Source organism: Anser brachyrhynchus (assembly GCF_964034855.1).
Source record: "Anser brachyrhynchus genome assembly, chromosome: Z".
In the NCBI taxonomy this organism is placed as follows: domain Eukaryota; kingdom Metazoa; phylum Chordata; class Aves; order Anseriformes; family Anatidae; genus Anser; species Anser brachyrhynchus.
The window spans coordinates 75,217,714-75,244,623 of record NC_137697.1 but is presented as its reverse complement, the minus strand read 5'-3'; the positions used below and the strand labels follow the sequence as shown (position 1 = coordinate 75,244,623).

At 39.0% G+C, this 26,910-nt stretch overlaps 1 long non-coding RNA gene across 1 annotated transcript in view; it reads right to left on the bottom strand.

Moving 5' to 3' along the window:
- Nucleotides 1-26,910, bottom strand: part of LOC308185667 — a 39,065-nt gene that overhangs the window by 5,463 nt on the left and 6,692 nt on the right. The window contains exon 3 of the long non-coding RNA XR_013943540.1: nucleotides 101-202. This is a non-coding gene — a long non-coding RNA (uncharacterized lncRNA). The remainder of the gene's footprint in view (nucleotides 1-100; nucleotides 203-26,910) is intronic.

Below are 26,910 nucleotides of genomic sequence, written 5' to 3'. Positions count from 1 at the left end.
GTCTCTCTCTGCTGTTCAGAGAATTAGCAAAATTCTGACTTTGGGAAGTTTCTCTTTGGATTTTTTATTTTAGATTTCACTTTTTGGTCTAAGTGAGTACCTGGAGGAGAGCAGCCTGCACTAAAGGTTCAGCAGCCTCTGCTCTTTCAATGCAGATGTCAGGACGTGTGAGTGTTTATATCCCAGAAGCTCCCAGGCAGCCCTGAAACAAAATAAGAACATGTGAGTCATTGATTTCTTTATTTTTTCTTTTTTTCTTTTTTTTTTTTTTTTTTTTTTCCTGGTGAAAAATTCATGCAGCTATTTGCAAAGAGCCCACAGAATGGAACTATGGAAACTGAGGATTTAGAATTTGCACAGTTGGGTTACCGTGGAGGATGTATGATGGTGACTTCAGGCTGCACACGGTTCTGGTGAGGTGAAAGTAGTGCATTTTGTCTTAACAGATGTGCCTTGTTTCATCAAGGAAGCATTTGCAGTGGGACATTAAATGACTCATCAAGTCACGGTTGATAATTTTATAATTAAAAAGCATTTTTTCATGTCTGCATTTTTGAGCAAGGAACTGTATCAAGTGCTTAATTTGTAATTGAATTAATGAATTGCTTATATCATTATTTTGAATTATGCAATTCTAAGTAATTTTTAATGTTGATAAATAAAACATGATACAAGATAAAACTAAAAACTGTAAATTATATCTATTTTATTATGTCAAATAAAGAACTATTAGTTCTAAGGAAACTGAAGAATAAAGATAAATTTGTATGGTTTTTGCATGTTATAGATGCAACTTTGCTTTAAAGGAGACACTCAGAATCTCCATTGGACATAGGAAATTTAATCCCATGTTTGTCTAAACTGACTTAATATGAGCCAATCACTTTTCTCCAGAAGATAAATATTGGTTCCTGCTGACTCTATTTCTTCTGCAAGTAAATGCATGCATTACCAAGTCTGTAGCATTGTTCCATACTTTTTGTATACTCTTCTAGTTCTTCTATTTCATTTGCACATGATCAAGCATTTGACCATGTGTGTACAGGCATTTTGCTTATATCTCAAAAATGGCCATTCCTTCATTTCTGTGCTATGCTGCAGCAGCAGGGTCCTTGCCATCCCATCACTTTGACATTGACATCTCTACTCCTTACGTCTTGGCAGAGCAGGCAAATTTTGGCATGTGTTTTAAGAGCTCTGTGGCTTTCCCCTCTCCATCTGCAACTTCTCCAAACTGCTGATTTTAAAGACAACAATAAAAGCATGTTTAGTTTTGTTTTGTTTTTTTAAAAAGGTAATTTAAAATTTAAAATAACATTCTTCTTTTCTGTATATCTGAAGCATCTTAAAGCGTTTTTTGTTTTCTTTTTTCTTTTTTTTTTTTCTTGTCTTTTTGTGGTTGTTTTTTATTTCCCTAATAAGCAGCACACAAAAAAAAAAAAAAAAAAAGAAAAAAAAAACACTAAATTACAATTTCACCCTCATGTAACCATAAAGCCATGATTCTGATCCTGTAAGCCAAGGGTCTGGACCCAATCCTGACATACAGGATTTGGTTACAAAGAGAAGTCTGAATCTGAGATCTCTTTCTGGAAGGATATGCATTGTGATAATAGTTAGTCGAGTCATTCTTACATAGCAATGCAGCTACATTTTTAATGTAGAGTTCTCAAAATCCAAGTTGATTACTTGATTTTCAGTCTGTAAAGAAGAAGAAAAAGGATATATGGCTTTGTTTGTGCATGAAATTGGTTTTAAATCAATTAAACTGGTGAAAGCCCCTATGCAAACACACTTAAATTGGTTTACATCTGGCTTGTATTAATTTAACTTCATTCAGTTCTCACCAAATCAATGCAAATGTATAATTAGCTTAATGGCTCTTGCTCTTCCAGAACAATAGTCTTTCATTCTCGACAACAGGGAGCTGTTGTCATTTCCTGCAGATTCCAAAAGAGGCGTCAAGCCTCGTTCATTTGATCACTTTTAGTATTTCACTGTGCCTTCCTTTGACCGTGTAGGGGCTGCTTGTATGTGTTAAATAATCGAAAGTGGCAGGCTGTGAGGCCAGGTGCAAGGTAACCCAGAACAAGAAGCTTTTCTGCATTTTTCTGGGCTCATATTAAAGAATGCTCAAAGCCGCAGACAGAGCAGGTCACTCACACCAGCCTCTGGGTATTTTCAGATGTTATTTTCTCCATATAATCTCCAACATTTGTCACTGGTCAAACAATCTCGGGTTTCCCTTTCTCAGGCAGTAAGTCAGTTCATTAATAGATGTGGGACTTGGCTATTTTTTCTGCCTGTTGAAGTAAGCATTTCTTGCTTCTGAGTAAAGTCGTGACCTGTAGATTTGTCTAGGCGGATAACAACCTCTGAGATCCTTCCAGCAGAGTTATGAGATGTTTGCCTTATTGCCTTGTATTCACTCCCCTGAAATGTTTGCATTTAGGAACATGCTTATTGCTGGGACAGATCCTGACAAGTGCTTTGGAAATTTCCAAGTACCATCAGTGCCCATGGGAGAAAACAGACATGTGCAGACCGGGTGCCCTGCTTGAGCTCCATGGGATCCAGCCTTGGACTTGACCAGAGGTCTCAAAAAGAAAAACATCTTTCACATGAAATAGATTACACATATTAACTCTCTGCTCCAAACCTTCTTGCATGTTTGATTTCTGTAGCACACTGTTCCTTAGGGAAAAACAGGAACAATGCAGGAAATATCCTGTAGGACATTTTTTGTGTAATGGATTGGGTGTCACCAGGAGAGTGGCTGAAGCCAGTGAGTTCATCCCAAGGCCTTGGGAACATCACAAATTCACAAAACCAATGAAGCAGCTTTCAGTTTCATCAAATGCAGTCATTATGCGAATTCCTTTTCTATAAATCATCCCAATGATATTTTCAATGGCGATTCAATATAAACCTACTTTTCCAATCAGGCATATCTGTGGTATGAAACACCGAAGAAAACCATGAAAGCTGCTTTTGTTAATTCACTCTGGAAATATAAATAACTGGACCAGTAGTCAGTTGCCTCTGACATGGGAGATCTGCTGGAGAAATTAAGATGCCAGTGGACAGTCTGAAATATTCACTAAATTACATACTGCAAGCTCTGATGGGAACCACTCATACATTGTTTGAAATGACCGGCAACTGAGTTAGAATTTTTTGGCCAATATTGACCTTGTCCTTCTAAGCTATAAATTTCTATAAATGAATGCATTTTTCTGAACTGTCTACATTGTTCTAACCAAGAAAGTTAAAACTCAAAATCCTATTTCCACTGTGGAAAATAAAATTAAGTTTCAATTGGAAATAAATGCTGTGTCAGGAAAAGAGTGAGCAATATGTGATAGCACTTCTTCTAAGTCATTTGCTTTTCTAACCTTCTTTTAAAATGTTTTCCCCTCATATCATCCCCTATTTAATAGCCTCCGTCTCAGACACCTGTTAGATAACATGTCACAGCATACCTAAAAAAAGGCAAGGGACAAACAATTGATGAGGCAGTTGGTGATCATTAAGATCAATCCAGAATTGCTCTGAATTCAGGAACTTGCATACATAAGTATCTTCATACACATGATATGAACCAAACATGTTTAATTGTATAATATATATTTTTTTCTATATATATATATACTTAAATGAAGGATTACAGATACAAATGTGTTCCATCCTTAATCAAAAAGGAATATTAGAAGTTTTGTTACAAAATGGTGTCTTGAGACCATCATTAGTTATTATTAATTTTCTTCTTCAGGAGCAGAACATGCCAGGTAATATGGGGTTTTTGATGCTAGCATATCGTGCATACCAGGTGATTTCAAACTCTACACAAACATACACAAGTATATACACAGAGATACACAGGCAGAGAGCATTGCCTCTCCCACAAAGGTGATGTGTAGAATATACAGAAGGTATATTATTAACTTCCATATCAAATTTGTATGCAAAAGGTAGTGCATGATAATGTGCTGCCTGATAGGTCTCAAGATTTTTTGTGTGTGTATCATTTAAGTAATACAGATGTTCATTAGCTTGTTCTATTTCTGTCTTATCTTAACTTTCTCTTACAGAGAGATAAATTCACATATACACAATAACTTTTCTTACTATCAAGGAAAGGGAGCATAACATAAAAACATAGATTATATTTCTAAAACTGTCTTTCCTTTTGGTTTTCCTCAAATTATTCATTAAAGGTGTCATTCTTCAAGATGACCTATCCAATCAACACAAATCTGTTAAATTTAACAGAAAAGAAAGCTTTTATCCAGGCAGGAGGCTACTCGTGCTCTCATAATACGGTTTTGCAAGGATGTGTTTGTTCGTTTGCTTGTTTGTCAATGGCAAGATTTACAGTAGCCCACATTTGGCATTCTGGATTGAGGATCCAAAAGATAAATATCATATGAGCAGTATGTGACTGCTTGATGACCTTTCTGTATTTTCAGTGTAAGCTCAGCATTGTCTTATCTCTGTCAGAATTATATGATTGTTTTCTGATAGTCTTACACACTGATGTCAGCAGAGGATACTGTGACTGGTGTGACAACACTTTGAAATTTTATCTAAACCAGATTTAAAGCTACAGCTTTCCAACTTTATTTCTCTTCTTTTCTAATCAAATTTTAACTGGATAACACTTATGCCTTCCTATTGACTGAGCACAGACTGACATCTTCTTCTGCAATGAGAAGACGGCAAAAGTAGATGGGGAAAAAAATCACTTTATATGTATGCAAACCATTTCACTGGAACCCTGAGTCTTTAGAGAAGGTATAATCGTCACAGATGGCGCACTTAAGGCTGTTAATGTATAAAGCCTTGCCTGCTGTGCGTTACAAGGCTATAATTTTCATCTTGGGGTTCCTTCCTATGACTAAACAGCTCAACTCAGCTCTTTCAGTTTATGACATCAGAGAAATCCTTGGCAAAATTATAACCTTGGGAATACCCTGCAGATGTTTTTATTTCTATGTACAGACTCAAATTACTTGCATATCACTTCAGTGCAAGTTAACTATAAGTAATAAAATGACATAATATTTGCCTTATATATAAGAACCGTTTCATTGGGTTATGTGGTTCATGTCAATATCAATAGTTGAAATGAATGTGGTGTTAACCTCTGTGCTTTTTTCCAGCCAGCTTTCTTCTGTAGAATAAGATTCATGTCCCCAGCAAGCACGCACAGTAGTTTGGGCTACATCAGCACCAAGACAGTCACTTGGCAATTTTCTGTTGTGCCATGGCTACCAACAGGTACGAATTGCACCATGCTTGAGCAGGTCCTCCTCAACACTGTTTGTGCTTCTTGCTTGACAATTGGAAGCTTTACCTCTGGCTCAGGATTTTTGGAAGACCCTTTGCAAACACGTCCCTCCTCCATCAACCTAGTTCTGTCACCGTGCTTGGTGCAGCAAGAAACTGAGACGCTCTTCATCTGAGATGTTAGCATCAACAGAGTACCACCACTCGTGAAGACCCTCTTAGCTGGCTAGTAATGGTCAGATTTTGGGCCTGTTTAATTTCTGGCCCTGTCTTGATTTTCTCCACGCCTCCACAACAGTCGCACTGACTTTTGCTCCTCCACACTGGTTCATGGCTTGAAAGGGCAGAGTGGAGGTGCCATTTTCATCACTTGCCCCAATCCTGTCTCCTTCTTCTACACTACTACACCCTGATCCCAATTAAGACAAAAGCTGAAGAAGTACAGAACATGAAGCAAATTGCAATTTCTGTCTACACAGTTAACCTCTTTTGTGATTTTGAATCACTTTGGAACCAATTAAGACTTTCATAAACCTGAAAATTATCCAGATTTTCAAAAAAGTGGGAATTTTTCATGAGCACTCACTACATAGTTCTGAAGAAGGATTTTCTGACTACTTGACATTTATCCATCTGATTATGTGACAAGTCTCTTTGGCCATATGCAGTAGCTACCATTCCTCAGTTGGATGACGATATTTAAAACAGAAAAATTATTGCTGTCAGTAGCTAGCCACCTTCCAGCACGCATGTTCTCTGCAACGCACCTTCTGGGTATTGCTGTGCTTGATTAATAAAATTCCCAATAATTCCTGCATGTGTGATATTGTGTGCAGTAGTACACAGGTGTCAAGAACTACAAGACATCATGCACAGATACTTTTATTTGTAAAAAAGATTCATAACTCTTTCATGTATTGTTGAAATTTCCTTAAATTTATCCACTGTTAAAGTCCATTAAAGAATTAAAAAGAAGACAGTATGTATTTTCTTCAGCCTAGTATCTCAAAATATTGAAATTTTTTGGTCCAGGTGGTTTGTGTTTTTTTGTTGTTGTTGTTTGTTTGTTCTGTTTTGTTTTGTTTTGTTTTGTTTTCATGATTATGAACTTCCCACTTGTTCCATTGCTAACTGGTACATTGTAAGTCGTAGGGCGGTGGGATGAGAATGGCTGGGAGGCCACACGTAAGTATCCTTCCAGTTCTGCAGTCAGGTTTCCTGCACAGTAGCTCAGTTAACATGCAGAGTTCTGCTGAAATTTTCCTTAACTAATTGAAATCACAACAAAAGTCCCATCCATGTCCTCTACAGCATCATGTCTACAGTAACTTGCTAGCATGCTGTAGGTCACAGAATTCAGAAATATCAGTTTCCCTGTCTAGAGTGTGCATACTTGCTGTTGTTTTAATAAAGGTGTCCTGTTCAGATCATACTATGGTACTCATCCCTGGAAACATCTGATGGAGTATTACTTGGTGTTGTGTTTTACCTGAGAAATGTTAGAACTGACTACACAGTTAACACCAAAATACCATACTGAAGAATAGTAAAATACTTTGTCTTATTTTCCTAGTGCTGTGATTATTGATTTGAATGCAGTGAGAAAAACTGTTAAATGCTTACTCTAAAATGACAAATTTTATTTATTTTTAAAATCACTTAAATGGTTTTGTTTCTAATTTTACTGATCTGGTTGATGTTTCCATCATCTGTAAGAAGGAGAGTACTTAAAAGAAAAGAAAAAGAAAAGGAAAGGAAAGGAAAGGAAAGGAAAGGGAAGGGAAGGGAAGGGAAGGGAAGGGAAGGGAAGGGAAGGGAAGGGAAGGGAAGGGAAGGGAAGGGAAGGGAAGGGAAGGGAAGGGAAGGGAAGGGAAGGGAAGGGAAGGGAAGGGAAGGGAAGGGAAGGGAAGGGAAGGGAAGGGAAGGGAAGGGAAGGGAAGGGAAGGGAAGGGAAGGGAAGGGAAGGGAAGGGAAGGGAAGGGAAGGGAAGGGAAGGGAAGGGAAGGGAAGGGAAGGGAAGGGAAGGGAAGGGAAGGGAAGGGAAGGGAAGGAAAGGAAAGGAAAGGAAAGGAAAGGAAAGGAAAGGAAAGGAAAGGAAAGGAAAGGAAAGGAAAGGAAAGGAAAGGAAAGGAAAGGAAAGGAAAGAAAAGAAAAGAAAAGAAAAGAAAAGAAAAGAAAAGAAAAGAAAAGAAAAGAAAAGAAAAGAAAAGAAAAGAAAAGAAAAGAAAAGAAAAGAAAAGAAAAGAAAAGAAAAGAAAAGAAAAGAAAAGAAAAGAAAAGAAAAGAAAAGAAAAGAAAAGAAAAGAAAAGAAAAGAAAAAAAAGAGAAAAACTCGCATTGGAATCCAACTGCACACTATTACTGAGAGAAATCTCCAGAGAAAAAAACAACTTCTATGTTAGAGAGATTTGAAGACTTTCAAACTTCTGGGTGCCTCCCTGAATCAAATCACCACATCTTCAGAGGCTTGCTCAATACCTATTATCAGCAACTGACTTGTTTTTGTTTCATCTTAACATCTGCTCCTAGTTCACTGTCTTTTGTAGGTAAACCTACACTGATTTTCAGTGATTTTAGTTCTGGAAAACATGTAATCGGGTCTTTGGAGTTATTTGATATTAAAACAGATTAAAACAGTTTGTCTTCCTTTATTTTTCCTTTATTAGTTTTCTTTTATCTCATCAGCTTTGCATATATCAGGAGTTGCAGCACTAGTGAGTACACAAAAGGGTCTTGTCGGTGCTTCCATTGTCACTCATAAATCAAGATTTTCAAGGTTAATATTTCAACAGTTATAAATCTCATCTTTCTTAAATGAAACAGCCTGGATTCAAATCTATTGTGTTCCTTCTAAAATTGAATTTTACACGTTAGATCTCTTTTCCTGTTTGTTTTCTGAATGATGAGGGATGTAGCATGTAGGAACCATGTCACTAACTTCACTGACCAAGGAAGGAAAGAGGTAGGAAATTATAACATTATTAGTTCTTGTCTTTATTTTGAAAGTACTCTCCTCTGCCTCTCCTAGGTGCAGGTCCCATGTCCCTCATGATTTTGGGCCGTGTGTGACCTTCTGCCTCTTCCCCTCTTCTTGCTGTCCCCAGTCACCCAGTGCTGACTCTTCTCCAACATCTAAGCGCCTTTGGTTTCAGAACACAGAGATTCAAAAACAAACAAATAAATAAAAATAAAAAATCACTGACAGACGCAGTGGTGCCTCTTCAGCACCAGTACTATCACCCTGCTCCCAGTGCTAGGTTGAGGACACATTCCACTTTCTTACAGCTCCTCTTTTTTTTGATGTGTTTCGTTTTAAGGAACTTTTTAGCAATTTTCTGCCAGCATCCTCATCCTGCAGTGCTCCTGCAGGCCTCCAGCAGGCAGCATGGTTTTTGCAGTGCAAGAGGCACGCAAGTTCTGCATGGTCTGTGAGAGAAGGATGGAGACTCGAAGAATTAAACCATTTAAAAATCTTCATACTATAGTCTGCCAATTTAGCACTTGCTTGAGATATTTTCTCTTCTGACTTTTCATATAAAGAAAAGTTTGCAATTACTTTCTCCAGTCATTCTGCTCCTCTTTCTCTTGACTGCAGCAAAATGTTGAGTCAAAATCCCAAACAGACCTCATCAATGCACCTTGAGAACCATTTTATGACCCTCATATAACACTTTACATGACTGTTTAATTTCCTATTTAAAACAAATTAACTGTTGCATTTTCTAATCAGGACACAAAGGATCCCAGATGTAATCTGGAAGTATGTGGAGGTTACTGAGAGGTTGTCCAGATTGATGGCTGCACTGCGTGTATGACCTGAGCGTGAACTTTGACTAAACTTTGCTCTTTGTGCACTTGGCAGTCTGTATTTGGAAAGCATCAGTTGTCTACATTCAGTGCATTAAATGTAAGGCACATGCTTGCCGCAGACTTGGAGCTTTTTTTACAGAAGCCAAAAGCTTCACCACCCGTATTTATATCAGTTGTATCAATTCCATAACTATTTCAATCTGCTTGAACATGCATTTATTTCATTAGGCAATATGTCGGTCAGCTCAAACTTTCTCACTATTTCCTCTTCCAGATTGCCCTTGCCTCTTCACTGTGGCAAGGACATTGAGCAATAATTGTGCCTTGCCTGGCACATTTCCATGGCAGCTTTGCAAGGCTGCTTTATTGCTTGAGCTCCATTTAAGCCACAGCTGTCTCAGGAGCCAACAATTACATTAGTCTATGCTTATTTGGATTTTGTACATTTATCGTAGACACATGTAAGTGTGTGTACATCAGAGAGAAAGAACAGGAGAGAAGAGAGGAGAAGATTTTTGGATGGTGAGGACACGGTTATGACTGCTTTCACAACAAGCACTCAGCGGATGATACCACCAGACAGGAGACAAGTATTGCCCCAGAGAGCCAATACAGAGATCAGAGTGAACATCTTCTATGACTAGGATGATTGCTTTCACTAAAAAGCACGTTTTTAAAAATCACATTTTTATTTATCAAAATTGCAATATGGCAACTGGTTTCTATGACAGCCATTACACTGTCAGAATAGGAGAGAGTCACTAATTCACAGTAAGTTGTCCCAAAACACCTCATCAGAGATTTTCCCTCAGAACATGTTCTCAGAAAGACACAGCCTCCAAACCAAAACAGAAACTTCCCTCTGTTGTTAATACACTAATTTTCCACCAAAATAGTTTGTATTGAAAAAGAAACAGATATGCCAAATGTAGTTCTTGGGAAAACAAACAAACAAAAATATATACAATATATATTTGGTGGTGTAGCTCCTGCTTTCATTTTTTTTAACAGCAGACATATTTATTAAAATTATTTATTTAAAACATTTTTATCAAAATAATGATTTTTTTTTCCAACCTATCACCAGATTGTGAAAATCATTCCTTCTTTGGCTATTTAAGTAAGGCTATTAATATTATTCTACTTAAGAACCTTGCATGGAGGCAAAGACTATTCCAGTCCTAACTGTAATTGCTTATTTACCTTGCATAGATATTTACAGCACAAATATGTAAGGTGGTACATATGCAGAGGAGGCAAAAATCAGTTAACATTCAGTCTGTTTCCAAGATTAGAAAGTGCTGCAGCTGGCACCAGGTTTTAGATAGGGATTGAGCAGCACGACTGGATCTCTTAAGAAGCTTTTTTTTTTTTTTCAACATTCAGAATAATAAAGCGGAGAAATAAATAACTGAAGACACGTAAAGTATAAATAGAAATATTTGTAAAAAAAAAAATCTACCAAAGTTTTCTAGGCATCAGCTTTTTTAAGGGGCTTTTAAAATCACACCAAGAGCCCCTAATTTGGGACTGCCATCAGGACCCAGGGCTGATCAATGACCAGCAGTGAAGGCTGAACAAGTGGTAAGGGTGGCCTCCTGTGCAACCCCAATATTCATACCCAACTCAGTGGACTGAAGAGCAGGTTTATTGCTTGGACACAGCAGGCGCCCAGTGGTGGGGTCCCAAACTGTGCTGGGTGAGACAGAATTACAGACATTTTTCTTGCTTGTCTAGGACCACAAGCTGTAGCCAGCATGTGAACATATGACTTGATAAAGTCACAAATGGAAAGAGTTCTTGAAAAGGGTTCTGTATGTATGGCTCAGTGGAAAATTTGCTCAACTTACCAGCCTTATTCTTTATCACAGGTCTGCATCAGCAAAGATCTCCTGCTTTAAGGAATGGGGCTAATTAAAACTGTGTTAAAAAATGAGCCCAATTTAAAACAAGTAAATATTTAAAACATCTCTGCAGCCATAATAATATTTTGATGACTTTAAAGCAATTTTTTACAAAACATATTCTGGCCAAAAAGAGTTCCACAAATTATTCAGCAATGTTGTGGGTATAGTGCTACTAATAAAGCTATAAACATTTGTAGAGAAAAGGACTGTATATGCATGAACATCTTAACCTCTCTCTGCCTTTCTTTCACTCATAAATTTCCCAGCCTTGCCTAAAATCTGAGTTGCCACAAGCATGCCCCAGATCTCTAGGAATATTACACTAGGACTCAAGATCAGATTTCTGGAAATTTCATCATGCTAAGTTACAAAAGCTCTACTTCTAAATGCAGCACCTTTCCTTTTGGTTGCAGAAGCTACATTTGCCCTGACAGTCTACTCCCAAACCCCACTTATTCCAGCCATCCAGTCTGAGGCATGACCCAAGCATATAACTTCATTTCCTGGGTTCTGAAAGCTCGGCTCATCTTTTCTTTCATTCTGCTCTATTTTTAGATCTACATCTCTAATGAGCTACTTTCTCCTCATCTCGCTATAACAAGCGAAATCTAAATTTTGTCTGCTTCTAAAAGTGTCTCTGCACGAATGGCCCCATGACCAAGTTTGTCACTCATTCTCATTACACTCACATGTAAATCTTCTAGAGGTGACCAAAAAAATTGGAGGTTTTTGCCCTCACTAACTTCCTAGAGTGCCTTCTGAAAGTACAAGTGCTAGTGATCCCTACAAATACAGGGGAAAAAAAAAATCTAAATTATGTAAGAAATAATCACATGGAAATGTAGTTTAAGCTCCCTCTGAACTAACTGCTTGAGGTGGTCATGTAAGCTGATAGAATATTACATCCTTGAAGACATTTTTTTCCCCTGCTTGTAGAAAGGAAAGTATTTGGGATTAGTATAGCCTGGCACGTCCCAGCTAGGTCACAAAAAGCACCCACAAAGTGTGCTTGCAGCTGGAAGCTGCATAGTGAGGAAACGTGTTGAGCTTGCTTGAAAGAGAGTAAAGATTAGGAGCTGCATGGCGCAACACCAAGTGATGAGCAGAAGCCTGAATATATGAATACTTTTCATCTATAATTTCCAGGTTTTTGTTTCTGGGCAAGAGGAAAAAATGGCTTTGTTACACAGCAGGATGCTACATCTGATGGCAGCATCAGGTAGAGCAGAGCTGTCTGCAGGCTAATTTATCAGGAAAACCCATTCAAAACTAGCTTGTGTGCATCTGTGCCCTATGATGGATGCGTGGAGTATATAAATGTAAATAATAAGACTGAAAAAATTTGTAAATAATAAGACTGAAAAATAATAGGACTAAAATGTAAATAAAATAAGACTGAAAACACCTTAGCAATTTCAGGTTACTCTTTTGAAGTAGAAAATTTAAGGTGTTTTGTACCTAAATGCCACTGACTAGTTAATTTTTAACTATAACATAAATTATATTAGTAATGGAGAGTTGTATTTACAGTGTCTGTCTGGAACCACTGTGTAGGTGGACCCCAAAGAGAAGAAGCACAAAACCAGAAGCTCACACAGGACAAGACTCCCCAGCCCAGCACCTGCAAGTGAGCAGCGTCCTCTGCATTCACAACAGAGGCACGTGTGTTACACAGCACGTATCAGGCGTTCCTGGACTGCCCAGGTGCTCGATGATTTTCCACTTCCTCATTTCAGTTCATAACAGTTTTTAAATGGCAATCATATCCAGTCCTACAGTCTTCACCAAACACCACAGTTTGTGTCCGAGAGTTTCCTACCCAACACTAGCTCGTTATTTTCTGCTGGACACATTTTGTGCATCTGTTTATAAAAATTGTAGTTGTGATGGTGTTATCAGTATATAGTTATAGTTCAGTGACAAAAACATATCAAGGCCATAGCAGCAGAACTGTTCATTGTCCATTATTCACAGAAATCCTTCAGCATTGTTCAAATTGTGGTGTTTTGATAGCCAGAGGATTTCTTCTGAACAGTAAGTGTTGTTATCTCAATTCTGATCCAGACATGCCATCCTGCATTGAAGATGTCTGCACTTCCTCCAGTCTCTCAAAAAAGCAGGTATTCTCTCAAAAACTCTAAGTCAATCTTCTGGCACTTCTCAGCCATGGATGAGCCCAGAAGTGCAGCCCAATAAGCTCATCTTTAGAGAAATCCCCTACTGTAAATAAATGAAGAAACAAATGATTTTGTATCCCCACCGTGTATGACATTAGCTTTTCAATCAGCTGTTTCTCCATTGATTAATTAAACAGACCGATGAAGGTCAAGCAACCATCAACGCTTGTGATATTTTTTCAGAGTAAATGACACACATGTGCGATTGCTTTGCTTTAGCCATGGAGTCCTTGAGGAATTTATCTCCTATGAAAGCACAGAAACCTCTCAGACAACAGGTGTCTCACGCTCTAACAACTCAAGCACATTCTTCAGGTAGCCCCATTTAACTTTATATATACTTATATATTTATAGCTGCAGGGTTATATATATATATATATATAAAATGTATATATATTTGTATATTTATAGCTGCAGGGTCATTTCGGTTCAGCATTGCACACTTAGCCCTGTACAGAAGCTCCTTTTCCTTCCTTTAACACACACCCCTTAAACATCCCTCTACCTCCCTGTTCGTGGCTGCTATTCATAAACTTTCTATACTGAAACTAAGATAATGCTAGAAACGTTCGTTGCCATCTCACAGCTTCTGTCTAGGGAAGTATTTAAATGACATCCAACTCATTATATGATATTTGAGACTTTTTGTCTTTGAGACAAGCTGAATTGTGCTTGCCCTTTTTTTTTTTTTTGACTTCCTCTGGTGGAGCATCAAAAATCTCTCTGGGTAGACCCGTAAAGCTTGCTGTATCCATCTGCTACATCTATGAGCAGCTTCAGTTTGCAAAACTCCCACTTGAATTTTGTTTCGGGTCACTGTACTTTCCTGGTGAGAACGTCCCTTTCTAAGCCCTCTGCTTCTCCCCAAAGTTAGGCACATCTGCAGGTTAATGAGACTGTAACTTTTCACATGCTAAAAAATCCATTTGTTTGTGCAACCTGGAGAAGGGAATCTTCCATTCTGAAGATACCCAGATGGTCCTTTTTTCAAATCAAAATGAATGGTATTATACAATCATGCTTTTTTCATCCAAGAACACATAATTTTTTAAGGTGCATAAGACATAATCCTCCTTTTTCCAGCTTCTTTTCAAAATCTCAATTCCCTCTCATAGGACTAAAACTGCTAGTTAAGAAGCATTGAAGTCTTGGGCCCTGAAGTCTTGATGAAATGTAATTTAATTTCTGAAATGATTTGGTAGGAGAGAAATAATTCTGTGTAAAAACTGTAAATGGATATTTGTTTTAACTATCACAGGATATTTCATATATGCTAATGAAAGAGCAAACGTCTCTGAGAGGGAAGAACATGTTAGAGGCTTGAAAAATAAATGAGAAAAATCCCCAGCCTGCATAATGCCAAGATCCAGCTCAGTGTGAGCGTAGGTGCTGCTTGTGTCCTAGCCAGCCTTCAGCAGGGGGGAGAGGGAGGGTGATTTCCCTGTCTGGTTAAATGCACTGCAGGTAGGGCAGGAGCCTGCTCATGCTCTGAATTTTGCCCAAAAGAACAACATCGCTCATTAAGCTGCAGGCACGGGGGCAACTTGTTACTCTCACACCAGGACTTTAGGGTCAGACCTGCACCCACTGACTTCAGGCAACGTGTTCCCATAAAGGCCTCAAAATACCCCCAGATCAGATGGCAAGTTTGTAGCTGTGGCCTTCACCTGGAAAATTTATAAATATAGTCGGTCTCCCCAGTTTGAGCTTTAAATCGATGTTATGCAACCTTCTCATTTGACCAAGATAATGACTGCAGTGACACGCTGGATTGACACCTAAAAGCTGTGCGAGATAGGCCTCCTTGCCACCCACATCCCAGAGGATGAACCCTAGAGGTAGGTCAGTGTGTTATGTAAAGATAATTGCCAGGAGAATGAACTAGAAGCAGGCTACTCAAGGGACAGTCACTGCTTCTGGAAAGTAGACGTCTCAGCTCTTGAACTGAGAGACTAGTTATCATCTTTATCATCTACATTTTATATATGTATTGTGATTTCATCGCTCAACCTGCTGTTTGTTCACCGTGGTGTTAAGCTTCCTTTTAAATAAATCATGTCAACAAATTTTGTAAGACATTTTCTCAACACTAGCCTCCCTCCTCCTCCCTTACCCCCCCAATGACTAATTCAAAGTCCTTCATTAAATAATAAATAAATAAATAAATAAATAAATAAATAAATAAATAAATAAAATCTACTGTATCAGTACAAATGGAGAACAAGGTAGAAAGTTTAGCCATTCCCTTCTAAGAAGGAACCCATGGTGATTGAATCAGGATAATTCCCACTCCTATAAAAAACATTAAATCATTGTATTAGACGACTGTGATGGAGACTTAATGTAAGTGATAAATAATTTGCCTATAAGTGGGTGAAGTGTAAGAAAAAATATCTACAGCTTATTCATGAGGAGTACTCACAGAGTGATCCATACTGACTGTTATGACTATGAAGACTATCTTTCTTCATAATAGAAATCAAAGAATATCATCGTACATTTCCTACATCCAGACCAGAAATTGACATGGGAACTGGAAGCTGGCTGTAAGAAAGAATTCTGGTTTTCACCAGGAGACCTAAAGAAAATCGCTCTTCTTGAGGCAGCTCACTTTGTTGATTTTGGCATCATTGCTGTGGTTTCCTTTCTGATGTTCTAGAAAAAAGCCCTACAACCAGATTTACTGTTAAGGGTTAAGAATATGTAAACATAAACATAAACATATGTAATCCATCTTTGATTTCAACTAGATTATTTCATTGCTGTGCTTGAAATCATGGCTGTGTTACAAAACTGACAGTTTTAATGGAAAAATGGCTTTCTTAAGCTGCTGTTGAAAACAGTTGAAAACAGAATAATTTTCTGAGTTGCGACTGTTTCACTTCCTGAATATTCATGGCAGCTACAAGAAACAAAACTTTACCTTATTCTCCATCTTATTCTCATTTTTCTTTGGAGAGACATTCAGTGGTGATAAAAGATACACTTTTTTTTTTCTTTCTTTCAGTAAAACCTATACAAGCACCTTGTACTTTTCAAACCACTTGCAAACTGAAACAACCCCTCTAAAACATCTAATTATTTTGGTCCCAAAGAGGAAACCTAAAAGAATCCTTGGACCTGTACATTACTTCCTACTTAAAGATAGATACAGAAGACCTCCAATGTCGTTTGATAAAAACTGATGCTTGCTTTCCTTCTTGTTCCCCTCTCTCATCCCCAACTCAAATGAAGATTTGAGAAGCTCCTGATTCCCTGGTTCTTCTGAAGGGCTCACCAGAGGCTTCAGAGGTGTAGTCTGTCAGCATCTCAACAAGTAATTCAGAAGGAAGAGAATGATTAATCTTAACAAAGACCATTGGCATTGTTTCTAAGGCACTCACATTAAATAACCGTTAACATAAAAGCAAGCAAACAAAAAGTTTTAAATAGTGTAGTAAAGACCATTCTTTCTGTCAATTAGTCAGGCTCCATTTGTGCTCCTCATCTGACAGCAGTATGAATTTTCCAGTCAGCAGAGGAGTCTTCTACCACAAGGGTAAAGAAGGCCTGGATTTTGAATTTATAGCCTAAATAAAATGCAAAATGAAACATTTTCTTTTAAAACTCTTCCTTTAGATCTCTTGAAAGAAAGAAAGAATGAAAAAGAAAGAAAGAAAGAAAGAAAGAAAGAAAGAAAGAAAGAAAGAAAGAAAGAAAGAAAGAAAGAAAGAAAGAAAGAAAGAAAAAGAAGGAAAGAAGGAAAGAAGGAAAGAGAGAGAGAGAAAGAAAGAGAGAAAGAGAGAAAGAGAGAAAGAGAGAAAGAAAGAAAGAAAGAAAGAAAGAAAGAAAGAAAGAAAGAAAGAAAGAAAGAAAGAAAGAAAGAAAGAAAAAGAGAAAGAGAAAGAAAGAAAAGAAAGAAAGAAAGAAAAAGAAATAAAGAAAAGAAAGAGAAAGAAAGAAAGAAAGAAAGAAAGAAAGAAAGAAAGAAAGAAAGAAAGAAAGAAAGAAGAAAAGAAAGATGAGATGAGATCAGGCATATTTCCTTCTAAATCATCTCTGAGACAGATTTCTCTGCAGCTGAACCTTACTAATAGCCCAGGTTTACACAGACATACATCTTATGCTCCACAGAAGAGTATGGTCATCTCTCTCCAGCTCCTAGAAAGATTTATTAGTAAATGTCACAGCAAATTACTAGAACAATTATGTTTATTCTATTTTCTAGAGTTTGTGTCCCATCCTACCATACACTGGAAGAAAATTGATGCAAAATTCATTTAGACATTTTATGACTTTTTATCTTTCTTTTTCTTCAATTGTATCAGTTCATTTACCCACCAATGAACAGCATTCAATCATTTGATTCATATGCACAGATGCAAGTTAGCAAAGTTTTCCTGGGACATGCATAATTAGAGCTTGAACATGCTTGAATTAGAGCAGTGACCAAAAGATAGACTATGATTCTGCAGAGTATTATATAAAAATACATGTGGGTGGGGTTGTCAGGTAAAATGGGATGAAAACTCAGTATCTTCTGATCAGCTCAGCAAAAGGCTTCTAAATTCAGGGCTGTATTGACCCTGAATAATATAAATTAAATTAAATAAACATATATCACTCACATATGAACAGAAATGCTTTCTATGCTCTTCATTCAGACACTGACATCGCTTTTCAACAACAACATAACAGCATTTTATTCTGTCAGAGATCTATTTATTTATTTATTTATTTTAATGTAGTTTTCTGGTATCTGCATTGTAAGTAATAATTCAAATTGAAGCAAAAAAAATCATTGTTATTTGCACCAGATATAATCAAGTGTGATAGATCATACCGCTCTGTCAGACTGCTCAGATAATACTATACTGCTTCCCTCCTAGCACCAGAACAGGTACCATAAAAAGCCATTACAATCCTTTATTTTGAGATGATTTTTTTCTGAGAAAGCTTTTAAGAAGCTTTAACGTGAGGATTTCTCAACAACTGAAAGATTGCTGATTTAATATCTGTGTATATGATGCAGGAAAAGGGAACCTTGCCTGCTTTCCAATGGGCAGAAGTAATCACATCAGCAAACTATTAATTTATGACAAAACTCCCTGTTTTGTGTATTTACAGCGTGGAAACTAAATGAAAAAGGGTGGCTTTTTTGGCCAAATGGGCAATCACGGGTTTCTCAGGAGTCCAGCCCCGAATCCACTCACGAGCAGGCCGCAGGCCTCTGCATGCGACGTGACTCAGAATCACAAGATGGCCGAGGTTGGAAGGGACCTCTGAATATCATCTGGTGCAACCACGCTGCCCAGCAGGGTCACCTAAAACACACTGCACAGGATGGCATCCAGGCGGGTTTTGCATATCTCCAGGTAAGGAGACTCCGCAGCCTCTCCGGGCAACCTGTGCCAGTGCTCCGTCACCCTCACAGTGCAGGAGTGAAGGTGACACGAGGTTGTGTTGATGCTGCACTACAGACAGGGTGAAATCGGTGCCTACCTGCACACCCAGGCTGTGCATGGTGGTAACTGAAGCCACAAAGTGGCTCTGATGGGACAGATCTGCCCTCACAGGACCCGGTGCTGCCAGGCCTCTGGTGCCCTGCTAGCTGTGCCAAGGGAGGGCTCGAAGGGGACACCCTGTCCCAGCAGCCAGCCTGGCTGCTTGAACAAAATGAGGTGTACAGCACTTAGGTGTTACCTCTACACTTCTGCTTGATTTCTTGATGCTAAATCCATGTAGAACAAACTCAGAAGGTCAGACCCCGCTAACACCACAGTGTGTTTTGACTTTCAGCCTAGATGCAGCCAGTGTAACAGCCCTGCGGCAGGAGCCTTAATTTTCTTCACAGAAGATGATAAGCACTCAGTGAAGAGATGTTTTTCACTTGGTATGTAGATTCATAATTTAGCTGACTTCGAAGACTAAAACCAGTTGTTGCTAATCTAATGTGTATGAATTCACAAAATAGGATTTTGACATAACGGATCATGCTGGTGATCTAAGTAATCCAGTAAATTTTCTCAAATTACAGAGGGTGGGAAGAGGAAACAAAATTTTCCTCTGGGGGAATTTCTTAGTTCTTAATAGGTCTGGTGAACAAATGAAGATGCTATGCCAAGAAATGAGGACTTCTCTGCATCCTACTTCTTCATATTTGCATAATCTTCAATGAGTATCTCATTGCAAAATAGTATTTAATTTGATTTTTTACCAAGATATTTCCAAGCTACAAACTTATTTTGTGATTCTGAATGGACTTGGATGACATATAAATAATGATATCTTAAATGTGGCTCATTAAATTACGCCATTTTAATAAAATTAACAATTTAAACAAAGTTTAATATCTCTCTTCAATATATTTAGCCGCCTAAATAATTACTAAGGTTTTAAGGAAATGGTCTGACAGAGGCTTGCTAGAGTCAGTTCTGATGTCATTCTAGTGGACAGAACAGTGGGCAAATTTAGTCATCACAAGATTCAAAATTCAGTTTCATTTGAGTGAAAAAAATCCCTATTTCAAAGCTACCCCTCTCCACGGGTCCAGCTCATGCAAAGATTTACAGAAACAAGATCCTCAGCCTTGGAGGATTCATGATGAGAATTTACAAAATTTCATGAAATACAAGCATATTAAAGTCTCCTCTTGAGAGCAGCCCTGTTCCAGGTAACTGCTCTTTGACATCCAGCCACGCCAGCTCATCAAGTTACACATGAAGGATTTACTTCAGTTCACTTCAATACGCAGTTAGGTTGCATTTTCATCGGTGAGGATGTAACCACATGTTCACACCTGTAAGGCAGCCAAGTGTCTTACACAGTCACAGGCAGCCAGAAACAACAACAACAAATAAACTCTAATATTCCTGCTCCCCTGCTCTGTGCATCCTGATGCCCCACCACTTACCTACAAAGATTATCCCTCAAAAAGCCAAACCAGTTAATCACATAATCCTTACTTTGGTTTTCCTATAGTCTTTTTCTGAGTCCCAGTAGGATGATTTCAGAGCATGGAGTGAGAGGGGGACTTTCTGAGCAGGGTTGCAGGTGGCAGATTCAGCCTCAGCACTCCATCTCCCTTTAGGGAAGGTGGCCCCACAAACAGCAGATGGATGGCACAATGGGTGAAGGCCTGCAACTCAAGCTGCATTATTGTCTATGAGAGCTTTTTGTTTTATTTTACTAGCAGTATGATAGGTTAATCAAATCAGCAGGGAAAACCCTGTGGTGGTGCTGATGGAGAAGATACTGTATGTCATTCAATCTGGTAATCATTGCAAATGGCAGCTCTGGGACAGTGAGACATATTAATACAGCAAGAAACAGAACAAGTGTGCTGGAGCTTTCCAGCTACTCTCCACTTAAAGAACATTTTGTGAGAGTCAGACATAGAGATAAATAAATATATCTCCTGAGACTCCAAACCAAGCGCTGAATTAAAGGGTCAAAGAAAGGCAGAAATGACTCAAACCTCTGTGTAGACTCCAGATTAGAAGGAAGTCATGGGAAGGCAAGGAAAATGTGTTTTACATTTTTCTTAAGAAACATTTGCCTGGCATTTGTGTGCCTACATCACCATCTGTAGTATCTCTTTCTGTTGCCACCCAGATTTCCATTCACTGATTTATTTAACCTCAAATTGTGAAACTAACACAAATATAGTCATTGTCCATGCTGTAATAGAATTAAGAACCTGAATATAATCCCTGCATTTTAACAAGATTTGTTACATAGCTTTGTGTGGTTGTCCACTTCTCCCCATAGCAGTCCTGAAGGCTGGTGAATGTGCAAGATCAGATTTTTACAGCTCATAAATAAAATGCTTTTGGTACTTAAATGATAAGGCTGTAGCACAACGAAGGAGCCACAGTTTAAGTTTGCTCTCCATCTTCACGGTTCCCTTTGTGAATATAGAAGGCAGGAACAGGTGATATCACATCCCTGAATCTGCAGTCTATTCTGCTGGATGGGAGATGCTCAGGGTACACAAGCAATGAAACATGTTCTTAAAATGCATGTCACTTGTCCCACGGGAAAAAGGAGTTGGAGGCAATGCTTTACCAGGGCAGTTTGCTTTGTTTTTCATGGATCATTTTATTTGCACCACCACTTTTAATAAACCTACTCTCAATTTATGAATATTTGCAGGTATTTTGAGACTGCTTCTGCCATAGATGGTCAAGACACACTGTGATAAAACAGGTACAAGGAAGCCACAGCACAACAAAGAAGTTGCATTATTCTGATGCCTTTTATAGTATCTTTTCTTAAGTTCTGTTGCTCTTGCAATGGCATATGCTGATCTCAACACGAAGGCTGGAAACTTGGTTTCGCTGAAGCCAACACATTAGCACAGGAGGTGCAAGCTTGGGGCTTTAACTTCATTACTCCACAGAATATCGGTGCCAACCTGCATAAATCACCCCAAGTTTCTCTCCATTACCGCAGTCCAACAGGTAGGTTTTCCTGCACTATGCCCACACACAGCCCTGCAGGAGACTCCACCGTCACACTGCGCCTGCTGGCTTCTGCATGAAGCACATAAAGGAGGTAAATGCAGAACAGGCATCAGCACTTCAAAGTGCAGTTTAGTAACAGTGATCATAGGCACCTAATAGTTAATCTCTCTCTCTCTGTCTTTCTCTTCCCACGACTTGGCATACGCACCTGTAGAAACGGGAGGCTTTTAAACACAATCTGCCATCAGAAACAGCGCTTGCAGAATTGTCTCCACAGTTAATTGTGACTTTACTGCTTTCAAATGGAAAATAATATAATCTAGAGCTCATTTGTAGGCACATTTTTTGTGATTTCAATGTTTTGTGCTTGCAAGAGATTGTACCTGCACATTTTTGGATCCAAACATTCCTACTGACTTAGGAAATAGCCACAAACTTAGGCGCAGGCTTGGGTCAGCGTGGTGCAAGGGCTTCATAAGTGTATTTTGTAAAATAGCACACAGTAGGTGAGGCAAATGACAAGAGCATCAACAGAGACCTGCAAACACTTCTGGTGGAGCTTGTTTTCAATGGATTTGTGTCCCACGTTAAAGTTTCTGGCATTTGCTGAGATAGGAGCACCAAACTAAGCTCTCTTGTGGCTGCAGCATTTGCAGCACTTTTCATCTTTGTTTCTCCAGTTTCTGGGAACAACTCAGCACATGCTGCAGCCTTGAAGGCAGTAACAGAAACCCACACCACCACAAGGCCAGCTGTTTCCCTAAATCTTGCGGGAATTTTTTATTATTGATTCTTTCTGATGGATTCAGCTGCAATTGGCCAAAGAGTTTGGATGCAATTGGGAAAATGAGCCCAACAGCGAGCATTTCACAGCATAAACTTCAGATTAACAAGTGAACCTGTATGAAATATTTTAAAATGTGCATAGGATCACATGAAGGATTCTGAATTTAATAGTTCTTGTTTGAAAAAAAGCTGATGACCTGACCTTACCTGTAAGACGCATGCAAAGCCTGGCTTATAACATTTGCTATGGTTTTATGTATATTCTCATAGTATTCTGGAATGAAATGAAAGCTATAGCAAACCTAGCTGTATGTGAAAATATGACAGTCCTGAATATTTAATTCACCTGCAGTTGGCACCTGAGTATGTAGGAACCCCCCTCATATTTTTTGATGACAAAAGATCGATGATGTGCCACTGCTCCAGACTGTTTGGTGTTGGCACCAGTCCTGACGGCTCTTCTTTGAGGAACATTGCTGTAGTCATGACGTGAAGTGAAAAGAAAATGTTATAGCGTGCAAAGTAGCACCTGCACTGGACTCTCTGAAAGGCCGGATGCTGTGACTCATAAAACCATATCACAGAATGGTTTGGGCTGGAAGGGACCTTAAAGCCCACCCAGCGCCACCCCCTGCCATGGGCAGGGACACCTCCCAGCAGCCCAGGCTGCCCCCAGCCCCATCCAGCCTGGCCTTGGGCACTGCCAGGGATGGGGCAGCCACAGCTCCTCTGGGCAGCCTGGGCCTGGGCCTCACCGCCCTCTGAGGGAAGAATTTTTCTCTGAAAAAAAAAGAGAGTTTTTCTCTAACATGGCCACAGTGTTAAATGTATAATAACAACATATTTGTGGAAAAGAACAGATTTTTAAAATAAAAATGGAATATATTTTAAAATAACTTTTAAATATTTTGTAGATATAAATTTTCCTTTTGATCAGCACTAATCACTAATACTTGAGCGCAAAAGCCCAGATGGCTGCATACATTCCTGACATTTCTTCTTCAAGACAAATATTTAAATGTCAAGATTCATCACTTCCACATTACATTGTTTCTGACAGTATATTCCAGTCCACAAACGACCGAAAAACTATTGCAAAATCTAATAACTGTAAGTCCTACTAACACATATCTCAGTACGCCTGCACATCCAAAGTAAACTTCTGTCGCAATGTAGAAGCTGTGCATTAGCTGTTTAAGCACTCGGAGTGAAGAGATGTAGCAGACTGGAAGTTGTTTAATGGTAAGACTCAGATCAGCACTGTTTGCTGTTCCGAGTTTCTGTTTTTAGAGTAAATCCTGTGTGATGGAAGCGCGTGCCATGTTCTGCAATACCAGCAGCAGTTCAATAAACGCAGGTTCTACAGACATCTGTTTTCTTTCCCCAAAATGACCGTGCGAGGTGGGACAGCGAACAGGTGCCTGGGCAGTAGGAGAGGGAACCACAGGACTGCTACGTTATTGCTTTAGGAAGCTTTCTCTAAGCGCACGCAAGCCAGCCCAGGTCACGAAAGCCAACCTAAGGAACCTGAAGATGTGCAGGGCTTGTTTGAAGGCGAGGTTTCTTTTCTTTGTAGAAGGAGGAAAAAGAGAGGGCTGGGAGGAGAAGGCTTGCTGTTAACTTGGCAGCAGCCTTGTGAAGTGGACCTTGGAGGGGAGCTACTTCTCCCCAGGGGCCAAAAAGGCCTCTACAACTGGGTTAGTTCCAAACTAGTGTGTATGTAGAGGGAACTTGAGGCCGTTTCTGTCTCACTTTGTACGTAAGAAGCTGTAGATGAAGCTCTCTCCCTGTCTCATGAAGCCCGACCTATTCCACCCGGCCCAGGGCTGTCACAGAAGTGCTTATCTGTGGGTACCTACATATAGCTCTGCAAATTGTGAAGTAGGCTAGCTTCATGTGAACCACGTGCGTTTCGTTTGGATTTGTTTCATTCTGAATTGCAGAAGGAGAGACTGCACTCTGCCTTCAGTTCCAATGAAACACCACAAAACCGGGCAGGGAGCGATGGATGTACAGGAGGGAGTTTAAGAAAGATGGACCGGCAGGACTTGGAGCAGAAGGGCAAAGGATCCATGAAGGGGATACACAACACAGGACAGGAGAAAAACAAGGCAGAATAATAATATTGAATAAAAAAAGAATGTCTTAAAAAAACTCAGACAGCCTCCGGCCCCTGCACGGGAGGGGGCAGTGGCACCTCTGCCAGGAGCCCCTGTGGGCACCTCGCCAAGCAGACCTGCTTCTCCCGACCTTGTCAGGGGTGGGTTTTCAGCACCAAAGGTGAATTGCTTCCAGTGCCTGCACAAAATACTCAATTTCTTTCCTCTCGTTACCACTGAATGTCTATTTCCCTGTGTTTTGTAAAAGGCTCGGTAAGTAACTCCAACATTTTATTTCTCTTCAAGCATTACTTTAGGAAGAGAGGAATTCCTTGGAAAGAAAAATTTCAAAGCAAATACTCCTTTTCTCCTTTTTTTTTTTTTTTTTTTAACTGCCCAGCAAAATACAGTAACACAATATTAGGGAGAGAAGCAGTTATGACCTATTTTCAAAACTTTTGGAAGAAAAAAGACTGATGATCCCTTGACAGGTAGGCACACCTTTCTTCAGCCAACTTCTTTGCTTGAGATGAGAGTAAACTGATGCAAGCTTCTCTGCCTCCAAATCTGGATCGCAAAACAGTACGAATCTTTTCTCTGTGTTTGGAAGTACGGTGAATTATACCCATGTATATACTGAAAAGTTGATGTATTTGAAGTTTTGCATGTGGATGTGTTAGATCAGCTTCTGACAGCTGAATCATGGGTATTAAAATAATGGCTCTGTAATTTGGTAACTCACAGCTGTAGTTTTCTTATCTTTCCTGCCATTTTACATTGTGAAGCAGAAGTGACTGGGCGTCAGAATTTGCAACAGGTTTCACACCCAAACATACCCATTTGTTGTACCTCACATTGTCAGAGAGGCCTGGGTGAATATTAAGAAAAAACATATTTAAAAAAAAATGTGGCTCAACTAAAATTGAGTCACTCTTTTCCTAAAGAATAAAACAGGCACAAAATAAAATAATAATAAAAAAATAGTGACATAGCTGTTTCTAGCAATCCCAAAACAAGTAATGTTGTCTCTCTGAAACACATATAACCCTCTCATACTTTCTGTGTATGTTTTAGGATATCAGCTATGAAGATCTCAAGATCTCTGGTTTGAACAATAATGAGAGCTGAAACACAGTTTTTGTTATTTACTTTAATATCTGTATTATCTTTGTGAAATGTGGGTTGCATACCTTCTCTGTCCACCTCTCCCTAAGTAACACAAAGCATTTTTTTGATTACCAGCATATATCTCCTAAATGATCTCCACAGGTAACAACGATGAGTATAACCCCCCTAATGAAGTTTCTGGATTACTTCATACAATTTACAATTTGCTCCCTTCACGTTTTCTTTCCTTGTGTCTTTAGATCACCTCCCGTTCAGCCGTGGTGCCTACTGACAGTGAAGCCACATGCTCCCTGTATTAAAGAGGTGTATCCCCACAAGTGAGCAGAGCTTTAGCATAATGCCAAGGTGGCATCATGGCATGCATGTCCCTGCCTTGATGCAGGCTCTGGAAGACAAACATTTCATATACAGCTAACCCCTGTGCCATCCACGGTGTCATAGGGGGTTGCTGTGCATGACTGGTTTAGATCACATGCCCTCTGGAAATGCTCAGATACGGCGTCGGTTATACCATGCTGCAGCCTTTCCCAGTAATGCTTTTCAGATTTTATGTTGTGATCAAACCTGCACATGTTGAAACGTGACAGCTTCACTTCAAAAATATTTACATGTGCTTTTCATATCAAGTTTTGGCTCCCAGTTTTCTAGCAAGTAATACCTTTCCTTTTCACTTCCTTTGATTTCTTTTGCTTCCTACTTACCTGTCCATACCTGTTTCTTCAGTTTCTCAGCTCACGTCATTTTAACAATTTAGTCTCTCTGATTTGTACATATCTTCTGTTCATTCATGTATTTTTAACACCATTCTCCTTCTGCCATCTTTCCTTTCAGTGATTTCTCATTGTTTGTTATTCTCAGCATGCATTCCCATGTTTACTCCTATATCACCAGTTTCTTTCTGGTTCTGCCTTTCTTTTTCTTTCTCCATGCTTTTCAGGAACAGAGACTTGTGTCTTCCATAAGATTTCCATCCATACGATTTTTTGCTATCTGCTTTTCCAAATATTTCCTCTTCCTCCCTCATCTACACTCTCTTTACACTACTGTTATCTATTTCTTGCACCTTTCTAGATACTTTCCCTTTTTTTCCCTCCCCTCTACAACTTCCTTTTTTCACTTTCTTCTCATTCTTCTCACACATTCCCCACTTTGAGACAAAACAGTATCTGAGAAATGAAGGTATCTGAGCACATCCACAAACAACATTTTATTCAGCTTTTAGAGAGTCAGCTTCTCAGGGAGATCAATATTTATGGTGTATCCTTCATA